A 10,000-nucleotide genomic window follows, 5' to 3' on the forward strand; every position below is an offset into this window, starting at 1 on the left:
GTACAGCATTATATATGTGTGTGGTATATATATATATAATATATATAATATATGATATATATATATATATATATATATATACACGCTCATTTTGCATGTAATTGACTTGAATTGGTTTTGGTATAAAGAATGTTTCTGTGTATGTATGTATGTCTGTATATGTATAAGCTCATTTTGCATGTAATTAAATCAACTTGGATTTTGATTTTATATAAAAGATTTTATGTGTATGCATGTATGTACGTACATATGTCGTTTTGCTTGTAATTGTACATGTATATGTGAATTTACAATGACATTTGTGATTAATGAACGTTTTAAGTTCATCTAATTGCTCCTGTAGACAGTTTTTGTTTGTTTTACAACTAATAGCAAATATGTCATAAGAGAGGAAGTCACAAGAATTTTAAATGCCTCATACTACCCTATTACTATCTTTCTTGAATTTTAGTACATTATTATCTATTTACCTATTTATTCATTTATTTACTTTTCTTTTTAATAAGTGGGATTTCATTTTTCAACATTTCCCTTCACTTCTTCTTACTTCTTAATGAACACCATAATATTCTTTGGAAGCTTGAATTTCAAGTCAGTGGTCCCCCGTGGGCTTGTCCCATATGAATAGGTTTCATCTACTGAATAATAATAATAATAATAATAATAATAATAATAATAATAAGTTTTGCATAAATTCGGGTTTTCTATACCTGTAAATAAATAAAATACTGTTTATCCATTATATGACATTTTCATAACTCTAGTAGTCTCCGATTGTCCATAGATGCCACCAGCTCCCAGTAAACCCCTGAGAGAGAGAGAGAGAGAGAGAGAGAGAGAGAGAGAGAGAGAGAGAGAGAGAGAGAGAAGCATCTAGCACGAATCGTCCTAATTCGTAATTTATTAATCCCTTTACATCATAAATTTTAGCCGCATAAAAACCCACAAACATGAATCGTAGTTCAGAGGGAGATTTTCTATTCTCATTTTCCCATTATATGTCATTTTTACGTATTCATCATAGGGACTGGCTTTTTTGTCTGTTTTTTTTTTCAATTTACTTTCTTTTGTTCTCTGTAGATGTTTTTTTTTTCTGTTTTTTTTCTGCTTAGAATAATAAATAATTAATCTCTCATTGTTTGGGGGTAAGAATACGTCTTGATGCTGTTATGAAAGTAATATATGTGTATGTATATATTATATATATATTTTATTTTATATATATGTATATATATATATATAATATCTATATATATATATCTATATATATATATATATATATATATATATATATATATATTATATATACATATTCATATACATACACACATATACACACACCCACACTCACATATACACACACCCACACACACCATAGCAGATGTATGTATATGTGACATAAGCTGTGAAATCACTACCCTAGTCGCTCAAGTTCCTTAGTACACACCACACACACACACACACACACACACACACACGTCACAGACCGCATTTATTTTCCCCTCGGAGAGAAGTTGAGTGAGAGCAAAAAGCGCGATTGTATAAAACTTAGGAAACCCTTAATTATTTGGAAATGTTCTTCAGGGGGTAGGAGGGTCTTCTGTTCTTGTGCCGCTAATGGTGGTCTACCTGGATGGGAAGGTGAGAGATTTTCTTTCGTTTGATTATGTCATTGATGTGATATTTTACTTATCTGGACGTGCATGTAACGTTGTAAGGAATTAATCGTATGGAATAAGCTATAGAACTGGCCCCAGTGGCCAAGCTCAGGGACCTATGAGGTCATCCAGCATAGAAACGGAAGAATCAATTGTTAGAAGAGGTTGGAAAGTAAGATGGAAGAAAGAGAACAAGAAGAGAGGCACAGTAAAAGGAATGAAAGTGGTTGCAGCTAGGGTCTGAAATGACGCTGCAAAGAACCTTAAGCAGTGCCTACAGTGCATCACATGAGGTGCACTGTCAGTACTATTTCCCTACGGGTGATAATTTTATTTTAGATTTTAACCTGGTTTGCATACTATTCGTATAAACATCTACTAAAACATTGGACGTACGTCAGATTATGTGATTATTATGGGTACGATAAATTTGCCTGTACAAACACGTCTGCTTACAGTTAACCCCAATTACAGGATCTACGCCGTTTGGATCGCTTTTCGGATTATGCAGCGAAGGGTGTCAGATTACGACAACAAATGAACTGTTAAAACTTAGAGGTTTACTGAGAAATGTTTCTGTATGAGCGTGCAATGAAGTTTACTAAAAAAAAATACCTATTCTCTCTCTCTCTCTCTCTCTCTCTCTCTCTCTCTCTCTCCTCTCTCTATATATCTATATATATATATATATATATATATATATATATATATCTATATATATGTATATATATATATATATATATATATATATATATATATATATATATATATATATATATATATATATATGATTCTCAGTGTTTTACGGCTTCTTATATGTATTTTTTTTTTCTCAGGATTAATCCCTGAGAACCAGCCGAGAAGAGTCTACTTGAGACTCAGAGGTCTGGAAAAACTAAGCCCTATTAATAATAATGATACATATGTATTACCTATCCAGGAAATCGTCATTATTTAAAGTGCATTTGATATAATCATGAACAAACTTTCTCAAGAACATCCGTTAAAACACTATATTTATTTTTATTTATTTATTTATTTTTTTTTGCCAATTTCTACAGAAGGAATTCGACAGCTAATCGCAGCTCATTTACCTGTTAATTTGTCGCCAGGTTTGGTTTGTCCTCCCCCCACACCTGTCGCAAGCTACTTTGAACGCCGTCCAAGAAAATTTTGCTTTTTCCAGCTAATTGCCTTTGTCACTGCGAGGAAAATACGAGGAACTGTTAAATCTGGAAGATGTTCCTGGTGTAAAGGATATATATATATTATATATATATATATATATATATATATATATATATATATATATATATATATATATATATATAATATATATATATATATATATATATATAATATATATATATTTACAGCAACTTTTGTCTAGGTGCTAAGTTAGCTTTCAATTAATTTTTTCTCCTGCTCGTCATCATTAGTCACACGGATATCCTCCACCTCTTCGCTTCTTATTTAATTTTCTTTTGTTTTAAAGAGACCTCATTCCCTCTCCCCCTCCCCCCCCCCCCCAAACCCACCACCTAGGCCCCTGACCCGAGGAGGGCTGACCACCCCTGGCGAGTTCCAACAATGCTGGGGACTCTTAGTGACATTAGTTACGCCTTGTTCATTGTTATATACTGCTAACACCAATAAGCATCTACGTCAGTTAGTCTCACGTGTGGAGGGAGGGGTTGGGGTGGGGGGCAGTTAGGGGGTAGGGATGGGGGTGGAGTTATTTTACTATCAGAACTTGTAGTACGTACACACACACACACACACACAGACTGTTGTCATGGTTTATCTGTCTGCGAATTCAATACTTTCAATTTGTTCTGCACAAGATTTATGAGCCCAGACTCCTATGAAGGTGACTCATGCACTCCGTTGAAACTTCATTACTTAGGTATTAATGATTATGTGCCTGTAATGTGATGGTGGTGGTGTCTTTTTTGCGTAGGAGGCAAAATCCGTTTGGGTGATGAAGAACACAATTTAGGAACACAGGTCAGGATTCATTTTATAATGCACTGCCTCGTCCGTATCACAGTAGAGGCTGTGGTTTATTTGCAACTGTTGACCTATCTTGTCAAATTATGGAAAATGAAATGAAATATAATGGGAAAATAATATTATAATGAGTATGGATAAGGGTTATTTTAGAAGACACTAAAGCGTCCATATCAAAAGTTCTCACAGTTGAGGAAAGTTCTTCACAGTAGAGGCTGTGGTTTATTTGCAAGTGTTTGACCTTTCTTGTCAAATTAAGAAAACTTTAATAGAATATTATGGGAAAATCATATTCCAATGAATACGGTGGATAAGGGTTATTTTATAAAACACTAAGGCGTCCATACCAAAAGTTCCTCACAGTAGAGGCTGTGGTTTATTTGCAACTGTTTGGCCTGTCTTTATAAAATTTAGAAAAATAAAATTAAATATTATGCGGAAATTAAAAAACTTATTTGTAATTAACACTGAATAATGATCAGAAGTTCCTCACCGTAGAGACTGTATTTTACAGACAAATGTTTGACATGTCTTTATAAAATAAAAAGAAAAATGAAATATTATGGGAATATTAAAAGAACTTCAAGGAAATCGAATTATTATGGGAAAATTAAATGAACTTATGAGAAATCAACATTGAATAACTATTCTAATGAATGCAATGCGACCACTTGATGGGACAAGTAACAGCTTTTGATTAAGATAAACTCACTCTCTCTCTCTCTCTCTCTCTCTCTCTCTTCTAATGGCTAATGAGCATTCATGGGGTCTAGAGTCTCTTAAACATAAAACCTGCCTGTATACCCTGGGCATTACGATGGTCTTTAAGAAGAAAATACTCGTAAGCTCGTTTTTAATGGTAATTGGGTCATTAAGGAAAGGACTTAGGGCACGATGAAAATTATTAACAAAACTTCTCGGCCCAAAGGAAGAAGAAATAAGTAAATGAACTGACGTTTCTCCTCTGAAGGCATTGAGGATTTATCCTCTCTCTCTCTCTCTCTCTCTCTCTCTCTCTCTCTCTCTCTCTCTCTCAGAAGAAGTTGATACTCGTATGAGTGTGAGGATTTTTAGTCTCTCTCTCTCTCTCTCTCTCTCTCTCTCTCTCTCTCTCTCTCTCCTCTGACTCTGAAGAGGATGTTATTCGTATTAGTGTAAGTGTTTTTAGTCCCCCCCCCCTCTCTCTCTCTCTCAGATGTTGATACTCGTATGAGTGTGAGCATTTTAGTCTCTCTCTCTCTCTCTCTCTCTCTCTCTCTCAGAGAAGGCGGATGTTGTCACTCGCATGTGGGTGTTTTTCTTAAAAGTGGGCGGTATTTTAACGTCACGGGATCTGGAATCAGAAGCTTAAGGAACAAACCGTAATCCCTCCTTCCTTCCCTACAAAGGTACAAATTTTCGATCCATAAAAATGATGGATAGTCAATCTGGAGTCATAGCCGCCGTGACATCTAAGGGACAGAATGGAGAGAAAAATGGCCGAAGGTTAATATTTACAAACTCTTAGGGGCAGGGGGGATGAGGGGAGGGGATGGGAGGGGAGGACACGAAAGGAGAGGAGGGAGAGGGGTTGGTAGTTAAACGGAGTGGGGGAGAAGTATAGGAGGGAGGGAAGGGCCTGTGTGTGTGGTAGGGTCAGCATTGGGATGTGGGATTTCGTAGGGGGCTCGGGGCGGGGGAGTGGGGAGGTGGGTTGGGGTAGGGGTGGCCTACGAAGAGTGACGGAGGGGTAGAGATGGCTGCCTGGCTGCGGAGTTATCCTGAGCGATGGTGACCGAAGAACCTACTGGTTTTGTACTGTAGTGGCGTTGGTCGTGTCTCTCTCTGGAGTGGAATATAACTGGGCGGGGACACATACACACACACATACACACACACACACGCACGGTGTATAGGGAAAACAGCCGCATCAAACGACCACCAATACGATATCTGTTAAAACCCATTCGGCCGCCGCCCCTCGCAGAGGAAATCGCGAACTGCAAAATAATTAATGGTATTATGGTATTCTTTGATGTGCTGACGGTAACTAACAGGTGGCCGAGAGCCCTCCCTTCCCTCCCCCAACCCCCCCAATAGAGAGAGAGACACACACAGAGGGCACCTGGTAGCCGGAGATCGTCAAAGTGGGACGGATGAGAGCGCGCAAACTCCTTCGCGCGGCCGTTTCTTACGAACCGAATTCTTGTTGACGACGATTGTGAATGAGATAAGAAAAAAAAAAATAAGGTGTTTGTTTGTGCGTGTCTGTGTGCACTCCAGTGGCTGTTTAGGACAAGCGTTGGTGCACGCACGGTGCACACACACACACACACACACACACTTCGGCAGGTCGTCGTCGGCGTGGGCGGTCCGGTGTAGTGCACGTTGCAGGTCTTGGGCTGCTCTGAGGCGCCGAGCTCGGCGAAGTCGGGCGGTGATTGGCTGCCGCTACGTCACGTGACCCTACCTGGCTCACCACCCGCCCGGCCAGACACGAGCCAACACAATAAACGTTTAACAGGGCCCGCAACTTGGTCATTGCTAGCAACACGTCAAGGCAATGTGTGTGGCACTGCACTTGGAGTGTCGCTGATGGGGGATGGCACAGGAGAAGACGCACAGACGACCAGGACGACCACACCACCAGCACTAGTTTAGTGGTACTAGCGGCGCCAGCAGCAGCAGCAGCAGCAGCAGCTCGTGTTTATCTTCTTAAGAGGCTCCTCTTCTTCTTCTACTCCTTCTTCCTCCTCGCACTTCTTCTTCACGTCTTCGTCACGACAGACGCGGCGCCGAGGGAAGTCGGCAGCAGCAGAAGCGGCAGCAGCAGCAGTAGAAGCAGAAGCAGCAACAGCGGCTCCAGCACCAACAACACGGACATAAGTCGCAGGAACTTCGCTCTGTCGCCAAGAGTGGTGCCACGCGGCGGCGGCGGCGGCGGCCTCCTCATCCTCCTCCTTCCTCCTTTGGCACTTGTGTCGTTCGTCTCCTCCTCCTCCTCATCATCATCAGCCTCGTGTGCTGTGACCGTAGTGAGAGACTCTTCCTCCGTCGGGGGCACATTTCAACCAAGGTAAGAGACGCCCCACCAGTGTTTTAAACAAGAGCCAGCTGTGTTGATTAACCTTCTGCGGTTACAGGAATGCCTTTCGCGGTGGAATTAAAATGCCCGCCTCCCCCCGCGCCCCCTCTCTTACAACGACCCACTCATTTATTTCGGATGGGTATGACAGTGCGAATGACGGCGGATGACGGGCATCCCTCCCTGTCAATGCATCGAGGACGAGTGGTTGAATGAGAGACAGAGAGAGCGAGAGAGAAAGGGAGGGAAGGAGGGAGGGAGAGAAATTTCATGGGGTACAGTGGACGGCTGGCGTATGGCAGCAGCTTTCTGGGTGTTACATATCATGTATACCTCATTAGTTCCTGCCACGTTAATGACCTCTGGACAGAGAGAGAGAGAGAGAGAGAGAGAGAGAGAGAGAGAGAGAGAGAGAGGATGCTGTGCTGCATCTATCTTCGGTTGGCGCCGACAGATGCGACGATGGTGTGTCAGGCTAGCAGTCATCGACATTGTGTGTGTGTGTGTGTGTTTTTATGTGTGTTTTAGTTATCGGAAAGGAAGAAAGTACGAGAATCAGGAGTAAAAAAAAAAGGAAATAAAAAAATATATAAATAGTTTCTCGCCCATTATAGACGCATGTTCCTTTATCTCTCTCTACGATGTTCTCACACTCCCTTCTTTCCTTTTCTTTCCCCTTGCTTGCCTCTCTCTCTCTCTCTCTCTCTCTCTCTCTCTCTCTCTCTCTCTTTCTATGCCCCTTTTCTTTTTACGGCCTATGTACCGCATATATTAACGTCATTGTGGTCTTTCCACCGCATCTCTTGGAGAATGTTAAGAGGAAAGACCGGCGTCCAATGGCGAACACCTCTCCTTTTCTCCTTTGCCAGTTCATGAAATTATTTATAAAATATTATTACTTCTATTTAAAGCCTAAAGTTATAAAGTATTCAAAGGAAAATCTCTACGGTTTGCTAAGCACAAAATATTCCAAATCAATAAGTAAATACTACAGGAGTACGCAGCGGTTCTAGGTTATTTTTATATTTTCATTATAATATCTTTCGCCTTGAGGTAAAAAATATAGAATATAGAAAATCCAGAGGTCGTTAAAAAAAAGTCGGACTACTCTATTCTGTTGCCTGAGTTATGTTGAATCTATCTGCCATTAGGATATTTCAAAGCTGTTCATTTAATGGCGTTCAAACCGACAATACCTTTATATACTTAGTTTGGCCCCTTATTTGATTAAAAATTATCAATTCTTTGCTTCGCATGCGTAAACTCAATTAATATTATAATAACTAGACACCGAAGCCTTCTATGTTTTAAATCTTTAGGGTTCTATGTTTTTTCATGTAATATATATATATATATATATATATATATATATATATATATATATATATATATATACAGAGAGAGAGAGAGAGAGAGAGAGAGAGAGAGAGAATCCGATACCAAATTTCCTATCAGTAAATACTTCTCCTCCTCCTCCTCCTCCTCGTCTTCGCCATGTCAATATTATCTTGTTAGTGAGAAGTTCATAACACGTACACATAGTACAGTCAAAATATATCTTAAGAGATCTGTAAGTAATTGGTAGCGGATTTAGGGATTTAGGAGTGTTACTTGTAGAGAAATGTCCAGCGGTATTCGTTACTGTATTTCTCAAGTAAGCTACTGTAAGACCCATCATATTTTCTATAAATATCTCTGAAGATAATTTTGAATTACTTTAGTCATTGACGAATATCGCTAATTGCTCGATGTAATAATTGGTAGCGGATTTAGGACTGTTACTTGTATAGAGAAATGTCCAGCGGTATTCGTTACTGTATTTCTCAAGTAAGCTACTGTAAGACCCGTCATATTTTCTATAAACATCTCTTGAAGATAACTTTGAATTACTTCAGTCGTTGACGAATATCGCTAATCTGTAAGTAATTGGTAGCGGATTTAGGACTGTTACTTGTATAGAAATGGCCAGCGTTATTAGTTACTGATTGTATTTTTGAAGTAGGCTACTCTAAGACCCGTCAGATTTTCTATAAACATCTCTTGAAGATAATTTTGAATTACTTCAGTCGTTGACGAATATCGCTAATTGCTCCATGTAATAATGTAATTGAGGAATTGGGTGGTGTTGCGATGCAAGACTCTGTTTACGGATTCCGTTCGAAGTCGGGGCTCCGAGGGAGGGGAAGGAAAGAAGGGTTTTCCAAAATCCCTGAGGTCCATTTCGGAGGGGTTATTGCTTCTGGAGGACCTCGTTCCGAGAGGGGGGGAAGTAATGGAACAGGAGGGGAAAAGAGAGAGAGAGAGAGAGAGAGAGAGAGAGAGAGAGAGAGAGAGAGAGAGAGAGGAGAGAGAGAGAGAGAGAGGATACGCCACCACTGGATATAGGGAATGGGGCGGCCCGTATATACGTATATGGTAGCGCATCGCTTAGCGAAACAAAGTTTCTCGTTCTAAGTCTCCTGCTTAATTTATTCGTTTTATTTTGGAAGTTGTTCCTTCGCTGGAAGGATTGGCCAATGATGCAATTTCGGGTGTTGGGTCGCTTTCGTGACGACAGAGCGACACAAAGCGACCGGAATTCTATGACGGGGGGTCGTTGTGGGATATTGATGTTATAGGTCTTATAGTTGTCCCCCGGTGTGGTCGTGAAGACTTCGTAAGGTTATAAACTTCCTTCAGGATTGAACTTCCTGACGAGGAAGTAGTTTGTTACTACAATCTACGTACACCTGTGCAATGGGGGTGGGTGGGGGAGGGGGGAGGCGTAGGGGTTGGGAATATACGATCTTGTTTCCGTGCCTACGGAATTCACGTATACAAACAGCGCCGCATTTGATGTCGGGATCAGGTCCGGTCGGAAACGATCGTTGCTGTCTTGTCTGATCGTTTGACCAATATTTTGCTGTCTGGTGATAAATTTCAGCTACGAAAATAAATAAGTAAATAAATAGATAAAAACACTTAGGTAGATCCGGGTTCTTCTACGGGGATTACCGAGGGATTTGCAAGCGGCTTTCTCCCGAAATCCTGTCACCGGATTTTGTAAGGAACAAGACGACGCTGCTGCTGCTGCTACGATACGATGGCGCGAGACATGAGGTTCCGCCATTGCTGTTTACTCTCTCTTCTCATGTTTACTACTACTGCTGCTGATGCTGCTGCTTATACAGCTGATGTGATGGCTGACTCGCTCTCGTCTCTCGGTTCTTCTCCTTAGGAAAATCATGATTTTTAGATGCTCCCTCCGCCTGCTGATCCTCCATGATGG

The 10,000-nt window shown here is 40.5% G+C and overlaps 1 protein-coding gene across 9 annotated transcripts in view; it reads left to right on the forward strand.

Annotated features, from left to right (window-relative positions):
* LOC135222961 (homeotic protein ultrabithorax-like) overlaps positions 1-10,000 on the forward strand; it is a 1,489,261-nt gene that overhangs the window by 1,153,574 nt on the left and 325,687 nt on the right. The window contains exon 1 of one of the 9 annotated variants that reach the window (XM_064261441.1): positions 6,589-6,723. The exons of 7 other annotated variants lie outside the window; for them this stretch is intronic. The gene's annotated coding sequence lies outside the window, so the exon portion shown is untranslated. Of the gene's footprint in view, positions 1-6,588; positions 6,724-10,000 lie in introns of those variants that run through there. One more of the 9 variants, XM_064261432.1, reaches the window with a different exon arrangement.

This window comes from Macrobrachium nipponense, chromosome 8 (genome assembly GCF_015104395.2).
Source record: "Macrobrachium nipponense isolate FS-2020 chromosome 8, ASM1510439v2, whole genome shotgun sequence".
NCBI lineage: Eukaryota > Metazoa > Arthropoda > Malacostraca > Decapoda > Palaemonidae > Macrobrachium > Macrobrachium nipponense.